We start from the raw sequence: 16,495 nt of genomic DNA, 5'->3' as shown, positions 1-16,495 counted from the left end.
TTATCTGTAATAGGAGTAAATTAAACCCGGGGTGCAGGTGTTCCATTACTTAAGAAGAGTTATAGTGACTTGTTGGTTTATTTTCTAAGTACAGTAACTTCCCACTGTAAGAAAAATTTAGAGGGGTCAAAATAAGTCACGGATTTTAAATTAACTTGTGCAGAAATCTAAACCTGTTAGGTTCGAAGAGTACTTTTATACTTATTAAAACACTAATGAAAACCTTTTGCCGTGAGCTAGTTTAACTTCTACTTCCTTGAATGTTTAGTATAGTTTGTGTGAAACTAATAGTTTTGGTTAGTATTCTCGACTAATTTGGCTTTACCTCATAACTCTGAAAACTCTGTTTACTTATAAACATAGTAGAGTTCATGGCCGTATACACAACTTTTAAGTGCTAATAAACCGTTGTTAAGATTGACTTTTTCCTGTTAAGCATGAAACTTTTTAAGAGCCTTAATAGTTCTGTTAAGTTAAAAGACCCCTAGAGCACTTTAAGTCCCGTAATAGTCTTCTGTTAGTTGATACCATGGCGAACCAATCGGCGGCGCAACGCACTAATCGAAAACGAGAGATATATTTAATATATATTTTGTGTGTATTCCGTCTTTATAGCAGGGATCTTATTTCTGACTTGGACAGCACTAAGAACCATCGTGTCTCGCCACACCCCGTTTGGTTAATTTTTTGTTATCCTCCATATTTTTTCTGTTTTTCCCCACATGGAAAAATATATATTTTAAAGGTTTCCTTGCTGTTTTAGTTGATTCTGATTTTTTATTTGGGGAAATCACTTTTTTTTGTTACGTGACATGACCTAACAGGCCACGTCCTGACTTCACAAAAAATAAACTGTCCCAAAACATAAATATCGGAATCGACTAAAAAAGAAAAATATGTTTCGTGGGTAACGAGAGCGACGCTACGTGTCACCATAATTGGGACTTGGCAAAATTAATGTTATTTACAACTAAAATTCGCGAATATCGAGGTTTATTTTTTAATGCACTGCTAAATTCAAATATTCTTTCGTTAGTTGATGAGATCTACTAAATTTTATGAAACAAAACCGTGGAAAGGTGATGGGTGGATAACGAAAATAACCACTTATTTTTGTCTTTATTCAGGAAAGTCGCTATTCAATTAACTTTTTCAATGGCATCCACCAATATATGTCTAGTCTGGTCCAGTTGGCCTTTTCTTCTTCATGGGGTTGTGGTTTTTCCATGATGTTCAACGTGTCCGCTTCTTCAATAACACGTTTGTTTACAAGCAGCACTGCACAGAAAAGCCACCGATCACTATCCTGGTTAATATATCCTCCTTCAAACTGCTTTGCTTAGATTTTAATGATATAAATGTAAATGATCTTCGTAATTCATTGAGGTTATTCCTCCATAAAGCCATTTTATATGATGAACTCCTGCTATCCTTAGCGGTACTTAGCTAACAAATATTTGTGCGGTAAAGTTTGCTAGTTGCTTTGCATAAAACATGAATTTAATTTTACTAACAGAACTATTTTCATTAGCAGATTGGTACTGCTATTAAGTCATTAACAAGATAGTTGATATTATCGTCATAACTATTAAACGAGCAGAATTTAAAATCGTTAGGTGTTTTGTCCTGTGTAACGTGTTGTTGACCCCGCAGGCTGACCTACACTCCACGCTGGTCCGCACCATCATCGACACACAGAGGACCACCTTCAGACTTCCACACCATCACTGACACCGTCTTCGTTCCTCTGTCTAAACCACTATAAATGCTGTAATCTGCTGACAATATTTATCTTAAGACATTACTGTATATTACAAATTTCATGAAATATAAGACAATCTCCATGATTGTAGTTCTTGATCTGTCCCAACACTTGTAGGAATTTATCCCGACTTAAAATTTTGTGGAAATGGTTTTGATAATTTTTCCTCATTTGCAACGAACTGTATCCTAATTCAACCAGTAATTATTTTTATATCTTTTGCACTTATTTTTTTTCGACCAAACAAACTTCGTTATTGATGCCAAACTATCGTGGCGAGTAAATATGGGGAAACTTAAGGATTGTTCAGGCATCTAAATATCGATAGTATTGGGAGAAAAGACAACATTTTTGTTAGTACATTTATCTTCCCTTTACTTGTACTAGCCACCAAGAAAAATTTATCAAAACCTAAATAGCTGCCTCCCTGTCTGTCTAAACTTGATGCTGTTTGTGTAATACTGAGTAGAGGATCTTGAACAAGGTGAACGCATTTTTATAATGTTCTCTCGGCTCGGTTCACATGGTACTCTACCGGCCATGGATTTATGAAGGTAACATACTATTTTTACCTGCTCTAATTACTAGGGTTGCACGGTACTTATTTTCGGCTGGAACCTCAATTTTTTATTTATTTATTTATTTTTTATGAATTTCCATTTCTGGACGAAACTTTAGAAAATGACTGACCGGAACTTTGTGATATTGGTTTAGTAGAATGTTTACTAAACATCTCTGCCTCCTAACGTCCACCTCGGCTGCTATTCAGGGAGACAGTAATGTGTGAGCACTGAGGCAGCTGGGAGCAGACTAGTGTTAAACTAAGCAAGTACTGACGCGTCGTCCTGATGGCTGCGTGACTGGAGGTCATGAAACCTACTGTACATGTCACTTTGGCTTCCCATAGATCGATTTTTTCTTTTTACATATTCTTTTTTTCCATGTACTAAACAAACATTTGAATGCTAAACTGATTATATATTAGGTGATGACCGTTTGGGGAAAAAATACTATAGAAGGTGAATTTTGTCTTAAAGCATTGTTATTCCTATAAAAAAAAAAAAAAAACTTATAGCAGTAAAGGATATAAAACCGTGGCCTACTTTGAACTTCATTTACCGGTTTTAGTTTGAAGCTAGTTTAAACCGAGACAGACCAATAATACCAGATAACATTTCTGAGTCTTGAAACTTAATTTTTTTCGTTGTTTAAGCAACACTTTAAATTTAAGGTTCTGGCCAGATTTTTATTTTATTCCGGCAAGTCCGGTGCATCTCTACTAATTCCATGACTGACCTGCCTTACCTTCATGCACTATCGTGCACAAAAGTCGTGTCCACTACCCAGCCACAGTGAGGTTTCAATAGCCTTGCGCCTGAAGTTTCGAAACAGCTTGTGGAAATATTATGGTCGGCCAACAGATGTCGCCCATTGTAGTGGTTGGGGAGGTAGTTTATTTATTATTTATACCACCATAATTTCAAGCCTTTTAAATACGTTTTGCCTTAAGCCCAGTCCACAGGATCGAGCACTGTCCGACGGGCACTGGCTTAATGCCCGTTGTTCGGGCAAATCAACGGAGTGCCCGTGGTCGAGCGAAATCGCCAGATAAGGTCGTCTGGTGGTTTGACCGTTTGCTGTCGGGTATGAATGGACGACCTGCCAGACAAACGAAGTTAACCTGGAACCCTGGCTGCCAGTTCTTCAGTCTCGCCACAAGTCACTACTGGAAAATGTCTGTTCCACCGTCCGCGACAGACCAAGAAACCTTCATTGGTCTAGAGAAGAGACCATGGTGTTGATTGAACTCTATCGTCAGCACCTTGTCCATGGAATGTCAAAGTGGACATGAACAGGGACAAATGCAGCGGCACTGACAGATTACAGAGGACGTGAATAGTAGCGGGACTCATAGTACACAAGTGATGTGAAGAGAAAATTGAATCCCTTCGAAATCAGCATAGACGAACTAAGAAGATGCAAAATTAAAAAGTCTGGAACTGAGGACATTTATATTCCCACATTATGGTGCTTTGACGCACTGCATTTCCTCATTGATGATAATTCAAACAATCTGTCAAACATGGATACTCACACTACAGAAGATGTCTGAGGTACAGATCACGAGGTACGTATGCAAGCGTTTCGTCTTTCTGTATTGTACGTATGTATGTATATATTTTTTCACTATTAACAAAGGGCTGTATATTTTTTTTATTTAGATATTTAACGATCCGCTGCTGGGACTTGATGATAATCCACCAGCCACTGTCACTGGTTCGGCCACGCCCACCGTCTGTAGGCTACGCCGACTGTCTCTAGTTCGGCTGCAGAATCGAATACTGTGAACCTCACCCACACCGTTAACAAGTAAACGACCGATCAAAAGGGTTTCTGACAATGCTGATAATACCCTGAAAGGCCCTCCACCACCTGCAGTCATTATCTTCCTCCGAAAATATTATAAATGATGACAGTGATTTTGGTCAGGTTGTTGCTAACGATCTTCGACATATGAGCGGTGAAAATAAAATACATGCTCAGAAACTTATGAGATCCTTTATCTGGGGAAACTAGGTAGGCTTTCCTCATCAACGACTATTATGTAAGGGTCATTTATTGAATGAGGGTGTTGGATACGCGTACTTATTATAACTATCGATGCGTCATTAGTGGCAAACAGTGATAACTGTTGTTAAAACATACTCTAGTATTTTATTTTTATTAACGAATATGCATGTTGGTTTGGTTTACATGTTTTTGTTTGGAGGGGTCTTCAGATATTTAATTAAGACTACATACGCTAGAGTATGTAATTATGTTAAATACAGTGTATAATAAGTTGTCTATAGCGTTTTGGAAGCAACCTTGTGTCCTAAACAGCTCCATCATGTATCATGTGTATGGAGGGTTATCCCTTTACAAAAACAGTGTTATTTTCATTAATAATCGATAAAAACCGTAAACCCTACTAAGCCTACTATATCACATAATAAGACACATGTTACCATGGGAACTCGTGACCGTCAAAATTGAATAACTATATACATTACACCTTTCACATGCGCACCGTGTAACGTCAACAGCTGTGAGTGATCTCTATAATTCCCATTTCTGATGAATTTAGTGAGACGACTACCTTCAGTCTGTTTAGAGAACTACAGTGGAGCCCAGTTGTAAGCACAGATGTCGCTTGTGAAATTTATAGTTGCTGGACTTAGACAATATTTTAGATAAAATATCTGGACTTTCTGCCTGGACCCTGGTTGGTTATTTTTCGCATCTGCGCATGCGCAGTGCGAAGAGCGTGACGTTGTATGACGTGGTAGTGACGTCGTTGCCTCTCCATCTCGCCTGTGACCGAACACAAGCATTGCACAATGCCTGGGGAGAGTGGTGGGCAGAAACCAGAAGGCTTTGGCTAAAGAAGAAAAGATTGCCCTACTGAACAACTTAGAAGACGACCTAAGGCTTTCAAGTAGCGAATCGGAAGCAGACAATCCGCGGCCAACAACAATAGAAGTGATAGACAATTTTCAAGAGGTGATTAGTAAGAAAGAAAAGAAGAGGAGGCGAGAGTCGATGAAGAAAAGTGAAGGAAGTGACAGTGATGAGATCATGAGTGATAGGAAGAAATGGATTACACACACAGAAAGAATTCAACTGGGAATAAAACACAGCAGGTCTTGACTGAATCCAACACCCTTCAAGAGTCAGACCACAGTGATTATGACAGTGACGGTAATGTTTCTATGGGAAACACTAGCCACAGTGGAAACAGCAATGCCATGGTCCCTATCACCTGCTCCCTCTGCCAAACAAACAAGTAAGCTGAATCTCCACTTTCCCAAGGATTCATTAAAACTGAGGATCGGTTTAATTGGATGATGAAGTACTGCCGACAGCATGGTCCCAACATTCAATTCCGACAAGGTAAGAACCGGAACTTTATCAAGTGTCAGACTCCTGATGTCTATAAAACCCTTAGTACTGTTGGCTTTGACGGGGTTGTCCTAGTGGCCCCCCAGCAGACGCTGATGAATGTTGCCACACCCTAGTGAAACGATTCCATTGACATCGAAGATGCGTGACTTTAATTCAAATATACTCAATATACATCGACATTACCGGAGAAACACTCCACTGCTGCTGTTATTGTCAAGGGAAGGAAAGGTATGTCCAACCACTGTGGAAGCCCATCCAATCCTTCCACCGCTTTATGGCAGAACCCTATCATCCTGGGCCTGCATTTTGTATTATCTGCTCTCATTGGGGTCACACTTTCACTGCCTGCTGCCGACGTGATCGTCCTAGATGTCGCTTCTGCTCACGTAACCACAACTCCGCCTCCTGTGCCCAGAAAATCAAAGACCACCTATTAGGGGTGGTGTCGGCTATGTAGTTGAGCCCAGGTGCTGTAACTCTGGCGGCCGGCACAGTGCTGACTCACGGCAGTGCCCCAGTCGCCCTTCTGTCCCAAGGAGGCCTCCCCAAGGGCTGCGCCACAACGCCACCCCTGCCTCCACAGTCTACTGGGACACCTGCCTGCCTGGCTTCACCAGGCTGCACCACAACAGCTCCTACCATTCCCTAACTCAACCACTACTGAGCTCTCCCCGTCTCTACTCTGACGCTATCAAGCCCCGTGCCCCCCCACAACCCTGTCGCTACTCTGACGCTGTCAAGCTTTGTGCCGCCACCAGTGCCCCACAACCCCGTCTCTTCTGACACTGTCGCCTTGTACCGCCACCAGTGCCCCCATAACCTGTCTCTACCCTGACGCTGTCAAGCCTTGTGCCGCCACCAGTGCCCCCCCCACAACCCTCTCCAGTGACATGACACAGATCATGTCCCTCTTCCAAGAATTTACCAGTCATGTTGAACTCTTCGTTGCACTCTGTACCGCCATCTCCGACCTACACCGCCAACTCCTGCCCTTTGCTGCCAAGTACTCCCCTCTTTAGGTTTGACACAGGTTGGTAGTCCCCTGAGCCCCCTGCTCACAGGTTGTGTGTACTGCTGCCCCCGAGCCAAGCCCTGCCTCATCTTCACCCCCAGAATGACACTGACACCCTATCACTCACTGCGCGATGTTGAATGTGTTTCTCATGGTAGCGTGTGTTGGGGGGCCGCCAGCACTGCCTTGCTTCGGCTCCCACTTACCTGAACACCGTTTCATCGGTATATATATTGGTTCTCCAGTATTCTTCTCTGTGTGGAAGGTGTTCCAATGCAAAGCCGAGTCGACACTCCTTGTGAGTAGGTGTTAGCCACCCTTTGTGAGCTGGAATATGGCAGTCGATCCCGGCTTCATGAAGTCGGCGTCTCATCGTCATGTGATGGCAGTTGAGGCCCATTTCTTATGCGCTCCACTGATGTTCGCATTGGATATGCCGTTGCAGCTGCCACGATCATGGCGTCCATCCTTGCCGACGTTACTCGTGGCCTCCCACTTCGAGGTTTCGTCTCCACTGAGCCCTCTTCCTCCCACTGGCGGATCCACCTCCTAATCGTCTTGGTGCTACTTCCCACTTCGAGAGCAATGTTCCACACATTTGCCCCGGCTCTCCACGTCCCGATGATTTGGCCTCGCTCAGCAATCACTGCCGACGAATTTGCTCGTCCTGCAGGCATATCTGAAATGACAGAGTAATATTATGTTGTGGTAACTGATGCAGTCTTTTATATACTAGAGTAAATTAATGGTATTAGTAACACCTAGGTTAAGTATTATTACTCTGACATAACGTTTGGTAAATCTTTTGATCAACTGCCCAAGAAACCCTTTCTATTTCATGTATTCATAGTGAACTGCAAGTGGATCCCCCACCCAAAACCTCCACCACCACCCCTGCGACTGTAGAGTGAACATTCGCCGATAATCATCATCATCAAGTTTTAGTTTAACCACCACTGACACCCATCTGAGTCTCGCCTAGGGCTGGCCAGAGGGATTAGTTAACATATTTGTGTTTCTATAATTTAGTGTTATATTGTTTGGAGGAGATTACAGTATTTCAAAAGGTCAAACTGAACTTAGGGAAAATTTTGGGTCTCTGCTAAAATATCTTACATTGTAGGGCTAGTGAAGCACATTGTTCGATACCGATTATAAATAGGTCATTCAATGAGTATATGTTGGACTGTTATTTGTGTTCGGCAGTTGGAGCGTAGGTGGGCTCCATTAGGGAAGACATGAGTTGGCCATGTGTCAATGCTTATGCCCAATTCCAGACAATTCAGAATAGTTTCGTGATGTCGAGAGGATTGTTTTGATGGTGACCAAGATAAACTGATGATTTGATCATGTTTAGCTTATGACTTGGTTCATTTTCCCAGGACTTTTGCCAGCCGAAAAATGCTTATGTGTATAGAAGATTTTCAACTCGATATCACATATTCTTTCACCTCGATAATATCTGCTGTCAGTCATGGGACACCCTGCAATAGTATAAGGACGGCATGGGCTATGTTGACGTGACTTACCTGTTGGTGACGACGATGGTAGGAATGACACCTCGGCATGTTTCAGTGTTCGACATCATCTCTTCCCTGGTGTGGGTGTCGCCAACTTTGGTAACAACTTGTGTATTCTCCGTGACTACCATTACTGGTGGTCACGGAGATTTAAATACTGGTGCCCATCATTCGCACCGTCGTAGCCATGAACGGCAGAGATATGGTCGTTGTAGTGCTTTATTTACCCGTTACACATCACCATGCTTAATAATATTAACTATCTTCATGACATTCTTATTGTTATCAGTGATTGAGAATTCACGATGTTATGCTCCACCTACACAGCCTGTTACTAGACTAACCCCACCTCCTCTATTCCCCACACACACTACAGTGGGCTACATTTGTTGGCCGACCATAGCATTTCCCCAGCTGTTTCGAAACTTCAGACTCAAGGCTTTTCGAAACCTCACTGTGGGTAGTGGACACGATTTTTGTGCATGATAACATCTTATATATGGGAATAATGAAAAATACAATTAACTTGAAGCATAATCAATTTTAAAGCACATGAAGTACAACAAAATTTCCTTAATTTCCAAAATAAATTCTTCCTGCCAGATTCAACGCATAATAATATAGTAAGTTTAATCTGGTTTGTCTATATTGAGCCTCAGGTGATTTTTCACCCTAAGATAGAGTAAGAAAAGACCTCTCTCCTTCACAATTTGTAATAAGGGATAGTAAGGAAAATTCTCACCAAGACACTAATGTTTGAAGGCAGTTGTCAAATACCATCTTTGGACCTCGCTTAAAAGTGGACATGTTTACATCATGACCTGTCAGATTCAGAAGAAGACAAAATGTCTTTAAATTACAAAAACTCATCTAGAACCAGAATGCTTCCCGGTCACTGGATGATTTACTGACAACCAATTCAATTGGACTGAGATCATCACATTTCATACTGTCATACTCCGTTAAAAAGCTAAGCAAGCTGCTTTTTCTATTTCTGAGTTAACTGGCATTCACTCCTGTCTCTAATTCATTCCTAAGGCAATCTAATATGGTGTGAAATTGTCCACCTTGAACTTCTCACATTACTCAAGTTGATTTCAGTGCCAACTGATTCATAAAGAAATGTTTTCTCTTTTGTTCTTTTGTTGTGTCTGTGTAGCAGGCTCAGCAAAGGCCCTAGTCTGATCTTCTATTTCATCAAACTGACCCTGTCTCATTTCTGAGACAGAGGAGATCAAACTCTCATACAGTTTCACAACTGACAGAGGATTGGTCAACTTTTTTAGTGACCAATACATTAATCTCTTAATTAAGATTTTATACCATATTACAGTAAGTGCTGTTTCAAATGCTTCCATTTGTCTTATGAGGCCTTACCTTTAGCTTGTATACAGTTTGTCTCACTGTCAGAACATATGTTCTCCAGTGCTGACTTTATCTCAAGGTAATGTAAAAAACACTGCTTTAACAGCATCAGCCCTCGCACTCCAGCGAGAGTTTCTGAAAGGGCTTTCACACAATCCTTCAGCAGGTAGTGCAGCTTTCAAGTGATCCCATCTCTGTATGTGGAGGCTGAGAAGAGGATTGTATAAGGCTTGCAAAAAGAATCTGGAATATGCAACAGACCCAAAGGTAACTGCTGGCAGCTTCAGCGTTCCTACAAGGTTCAAGGAGTGACCTGCACAAGGGACACAATATGCCAGGCGATTCATAGTCTTTATTCTGGCTTGGGGCCAGTGTAAATACTGACATATTGGCAGCATTGTCATAACTCTGCCCTCTCACGTCACTCAAATCAAGACCAACATCTTTAATTAACTGTACAACAGTTGAGGCTATGCTCTGCACCATGGTCATGTATGTCTGATTTAGAAATCGCTCAACAGGTTTGCCATCAGGTTTGACGCAACGAACTATGAATGTAAGTTGGTCAGCATATTACTAACATCCGGTGTGGAATCTACACTAACTGAATAATATTTGGCTTGTTTCACTTCACTTATGATTATTAATTGAATTTCTTCAATATCAGATTGACTATTTCCTCTAAATCGTTTTGAGAGAATGAAGTCTTTCCACCTTACAGCACCATACTTAGATGCTGTGCAAGAAAAGGAGTCAAATTTTGCCAGGTTCAGTACTCCAAGAATGAAATCCCATTATTTGCTAGAGCCTATTCTTTTCATCACTACCTCTGAGAGAAGACCTCTTGATGTTAAAATTTTAGTGTTTTCAATATGCGCATTAGAACTTCTTTCAGTATTTTCTCTCAATTCTACATACAAAGCCAAAGGTGAGATCAATTCGCCTTGCTGTATTGCCTGCACCCCAAAGTAATAACTGAAGATTTTATGCTCTTTGCTACTTTCATGTTCAACAGCTCTACGCTGGCAGTTTTCCAGTCTAAACCCACTAGTAAACAATGAGACTTGCTTGCTAAATAGCTTGCATGGAACACAAAATACATCTCAGTTTTTTGGAGAATACACAAACCATTCACACCTTTTTCATCATTTGCCATTTGACGTGTAAGCAAGTTTGCAGGCACCTCCATGGAACTCTTTTCCTTTTCACTTCTTGCAGATCTTGAAAATCACCTTGTTCTGAATTTAGATCAAGAGGATGGTTAGTAAATACTCAATCAGTTTATCATCAATTGTGTCGCTGATCAGCTGGATCACTTTATACACACAAATCAACACTGACAGCTTGTTCACAGAATGTTTCTTATAAGTCAACTGTGATGAATCGGATGAAGCTTCAGTCTGGAGTGTGAACCACTTCCATTGCTGTAGGTGCTGATTTATTTAATCTCTGTGACTCGGCTGACCTCTTCGTCATCTGAATCATGAAGTGAACATCTCTGTGTCATCCTGGAGTGTTTTACTGTCACTGGTGCTCTGAATCTCCTTTTGGTTTTTAAAAATGTTGTCAGCTTTGGAACTGATTGCAGTTGTGCAGCTTTGGCTGCTTTAACTTTCTCTTTGTGAGCCCTCAGATATTTTTCAGGGACGACATATTTATCTCATGAGAATCCCCCAAGAATAATCTGTACCAATATAAAGAAACAGACACAAAAACACACGTAATATAACACTGAAGTCCATTTAACAACATGTAAATATCATTAGTAAATAATGAGTGCCGCGTACACAATATAAAATATTACTGAACTGAGGCTGAGAAGATACTGACTGGCTGAGCAGGCTGTCAGCAAACCAACAATGACTTCAGCACGTACTGAACGTGAAACGATCCTGTCCTTCACACATCAAGGCGCTGAAGGTTTCTTGAACTATTCTCTCTCTCTCTCTGTCTCTCTCTCTCTCTCTCTCTCTCTCTCTCTCTCTCTCTCTCTCTCTCTCTCTCCTCTCTCTCAGTATATATGTATGTATAGATAGATAGATAAATAGATAGATAGATAGATCGATGGTGGGACACGGACATTTAAAAACTGTATATATACATGTATTTTTTTATTATCTTATTTTATCTTATTTTTTTCATTTTACTATAGGGCCTATTCGTGGCCCACCAGTTGAAAGACCTGCAGATCTATACTTATTATTGCAAGGGGCCCCACTCCGGGACCTATACTTGTTAATACCAGGGGCCCTTATGGTTTAGCCGAATATATTATATAATGGGAAATGCTCGGTGTACACTTGAAACAAGGTTATACGATGACGCACGCTGCGCGACAGAATTATTTTTCAGTGGGCCCCAGATACCGGTGGGCCCTAGGCCAATTTACCTTACCTGTGCTGCATTACCTATACTCTACGCCACTACGTCTTATTGGTCCACATAAGGCCGATTCACACGACCCGTTTCTGTTCCGACCGTCAGACCGTCGGCTTGGCGCCGTCAGAATGTTGTGTATTCACACGACACGTTCCCGGTCCGTCTGATACCGTCATTCAGTGCTTACATAACTCGTGTTGTGTGAGGATCATTGCCGGTCGGTCTCTTAAGAATTTGGCGGCAATTGCTCTTCTGCTAGAAGAAGAGGAGGAAGAAAAAGTTCGTGGAAAGAGGAAAAGGTTATGGGTACATCAGTCACTGAAAAAAGAGAAAGTGCGATGGAGAATTCTGGACCCTCTATAAAGAACTGGCAGATGATGAAGCAAAATTCTACCAATACTTCAGAATGTCCAAGGCTAAGTTTAATTATTTACTAGAAAAAATCGAAATAGACCTGGCAAAGATGAACACCAACTGCCGAAAAGCAGTACCCCCAAAAGAAAAACTTGCAGTTTGACGCCGTCAAACCGGCCAGGATTTCTCGAGAAGAAATCCGAGACGTGTCGGTCGGCTGTCGGCCGCCTGCCACCGTCAGCATGACGGGTCGTGTGAACAGTTACATTAAAATGCATTTAAGAAATATTGACGGAGTCTAGCCAACGGCCTGACGGTCGGGACAGAAACGGGTCGTGTGAATCGGCCTTAATACGTTAAAACGGATCTCCATTACTATGTGATGACAAGGACTAACTAGGAATAATATCTTATCGATGACTTAAGAACTCGCTGGGATGTGTTATGCCTAGACTTAGGAACTTGAATTACATTAAAAATTAATATAATAATGAGGACACATATGGCACAACAACAAAAAATTGGAAACTCGGCACAACTTTGTCCTTAATATTTATCACTTAAAATTAATGTTACTTCAATACACGACAAACGATGTTAAATGCAAAAGCTACAAACAAGCTTAAGGAAAAAATTGTGCATCATGGGTTCAATAACAGCCCTCTTACTTTATAATCAGTTCAGGAGTAAAGGTTTGCAATTAAACACGTCACAAAAGATTTAAATTTCAATAAGTTTGCCACAATAAATGTGCAGGTTACATAATGAACGGATAAATTAAGTAAAGAGAATAAGTAATATATAATCACAAACTTTTAAAATATTTAACATAGAACAAAACATCATAGGCAATGACTCCTTACAAAGTTAAACTGCACTTGGTTTTCAATCCTTAATAAACAACTAATATGTGCACAGTATATAAACCATAAAGCACCTTATAACACAATAATTTATTGCCTTTACACACAACACATAATAATAATAGAGCAGCACTGAATATATAATACTCAACTAAACTCAGACGTCCTCTCCCTTCCAAAGCCCAGCGGTGACTGACAAAACCCGGTGTACTGGTAGACTACAAGCCTAACAGCACAAATATAAAACAACTCCACTAAGCTGCAAAAATAGTTAAACATACAAACATACATCTTAGGAAAATTTTTACCTATGGAGTACCAGTTTTGCTCACAAACAATTATACAAAATATTTTACATTATCACCAACGCCAACACCATAACGGAAGGGGAGGGTAACGAGCATAAAAAAATTCACTATGCATAATGCAATGCATTACTGTGCATTAGGCCATACATAAATACCCCCTCCTTAAAATTTTACATTGGCAACACACAATTATAAGATCTGCTTAATATAGGCTAAACAGGGTATCAGCAATAATGTTATCCTTACGCTTGATATGTCTAATTTCAATATTTTTACGGTTGAAGCGCCAAACACTAGCGAATTAAACATTGATTTTTATTCTTCCTGCACATAACAAATTGCAAGGGGTTGTGGTCACTATATACAATGATTTTATGGTTGCTGTTCCCAAGGTATACATCAAATTTATATAGCGTCATTAACAATGCAGCTGTTTCTTTCTCAATGGTAGAGTAATTTCTTTGAAGAGGCTTAAATTTAGTAGACATGTTAGATACCGTGTGCAAAACATCATTATTACCTGCTTACAATAAAACTGCCCCAGCTGCTACGTCACTTACATCTACTTGTACAACAAATGGTTTTGACATCAAAATTGCACAATTTTCTCAAATGCTTCTTGACAACTTTCCGTCCACACAAAATCTCCTTTAGGACTAACTAAATCAGTTAATAGTCGAGCAACATCAGAAAAGTTAGGGCAGATTCTCCTATAATACCCTGCCATACCCTAGGTCGAGTCACTATACCGCGTGAACACTACACCACCCGGTGTCTCCATGACCGAGATGTCCTTCATATTAACACCTACGAACGAGTTACTGCACCGCATCAACACCACACCACCCGGTGTCTCCATGACCACGTGAGGTCCTTCATGTTAACATCTCTAGACGAGTTACTGCACCGCATCAACGCCACACCACCCGGTGTCTCCATGACCACGTGAGGTCCTTCATGTTAACATCTCCAGACGAGTTACTGAACCATGTGGCCTACGTATCTCACACAGTATGACAAGAGACCAGCACCGGCCATTAACTGCAAACTGTAATAATTTGTTTTTTCAATTCATGTTCCTTCTCCTTTCAGTAATGGAAGCATTTGTAAAACAACCCACCACCCCCATGTCTTTGTATGTAATAAGTTATTTTTGTCTAATGCATATTTTCAGCTTTCGTTCTGCAGAACGTTTTCAATAAACCATTATTTATTATCAATTATTATTATTATTAATTATTTCACACACACACACACACACACTACTACTACTAATTTGCTGTCACTCAGAATTGAATATGATACAATGATATGAGTTATGAGGGATGTCACCTTCATTGGTGAGTTTTGAGGTGACTAAAGAAGACGATACAGGACCGGCAGAGTCGTTCACATGAGTTGCACATCTAGTGCAGCAGGGGCGGTGGCAGTGTCTTATCGGCGTTAATGCCTATCTGCCTCGGTTTGCAGTCGAGCTAAGTGGAAAGTATTGACACCTTCTTGTGTGGTGCTCCTCCAAGCGTTACAATGTGGAGTAATCAACTCCCAGGTGAGGGATGCGATTTGGCACCTTTACAGGTTTGTCTTAAGACTATCCTTATTCCTTTTTAGGTGCCCTCCAGCATTACATTTACTATTCATCAGGTGAACGTCGGGCAAGAGGTGTTTGTTTGTGTGTGAGGTGCATGTGTGTGTGCGTGTGTGTATTTGTGTGTGTGTGTTTGTGTAATAATACTGTAATAATAATAATAATAATGATAATAATTAATAATAAATAACTGTTCATTGAAAAACGTTCAGCTACCCGAAGACTGAAACTATACAATGGACAGAGATCATTAACTCGCTCCGGCGCCGGGTAGGAACCCATTCTGGGGGATGGCATCGGTCAATGACAAGTTCGCTCTCTCCAGGGACGGGAACGACCCATTTCTGGGGATAGCTTCGATCCTTGACTCCGTCACCAGGAAAGCATGCTGAAAGTTGAGATAGAAGAAATTAGATAATGCAAATTAAAAACAAAACTAAACAAAGAAAAGAAAACATACTTAAAAATAGCATGAAGCGTTCATAATAAAATTTTAATTTTAATAGATGAAACTGATGGTGGGATCGATCACTGGCTCTGGCTGGGAGTATAACTGCAAAACTGCAGCGGCGTCTTCATCTCCATGGAAATTTCAGGGTTCCACGCCTTTTCCTGCTGGCATCTCGGCTACAAGGTCTTCGACCACGGAAACCACTTTCAGGTCGCTCTGGTGGCGACTTCGTCCTCCTTCTGTAAAAAGAAAGCTGGGATTACTATACACATCTTGGCGAAGCACCTTGGTGAGTGGGTCACTAGGTCCCTCAAGTTGGCCGTCAACGAGATCCTGCGACTGTGGAGGCTGGGTTAGTAGTGAGACACTAGTAATCCTACTTATGTTTATATAATTTACACTATCCGTTTTGCCCACTCAAATTGTTCGTCTATCAATCTTATTTATTGACGTTTACCTAATGAAAAAAGTGAAGTTGGAATTTTGTAAAGTATTAACATTGCATGATATGATAGTGTTGTGTGTGGCTGATAGTGAGGATCTACATTAAGATGATAGTGAACATGTGTGATAGGATGATAGTGAACATGTGTTAGGATGATAGTGAATATGTGTTAGGATGATAGTAAATATGTGTTAGGAAGATAGTGATGATGGTTGTTAGTTCTAATAGTGAAGATTTGTTAGGGTAATAGTGAGGATGGTTGTTAGGGTGATAGTGGACCTATAATGAGGGTGATAGCAAAGATGGTTGTTAGGGTGAGAGTGAAGATTTGTTAGGGTGATGGTGAGGGTGATAGGAAGATGGCTGTTAGGGTGAGTGAAAATTTGTTAGGGTGATAGTGAGAGTGATAGTGAATATGGTTGTTAGGGTGATAGTGAGGATGGTCGTTAGGGTGATAGTGAAGATATAGTGAGGATGATAGTGAAGATGGTTGTTAGAGGAAT

This window comes from Homarus americanus, unplaced genomic scaffold, assembly GCF_018991925.1.
Source record: "Homarus americanus isolate GMGI-L3 unplaced genomic scaffold, GMGI_Hamer_2.0 scaffold48406, whole genome shotgun sequence".
NCBI classification, from domain to species: Eukaryota; Metazoa; Arthropoda; class Malacostraca; order Decapoda; family Nephropidae; genus Homarus; species Homarus americanus.
Note: the sequence above shows the minus strand (reverse complement) of the source record.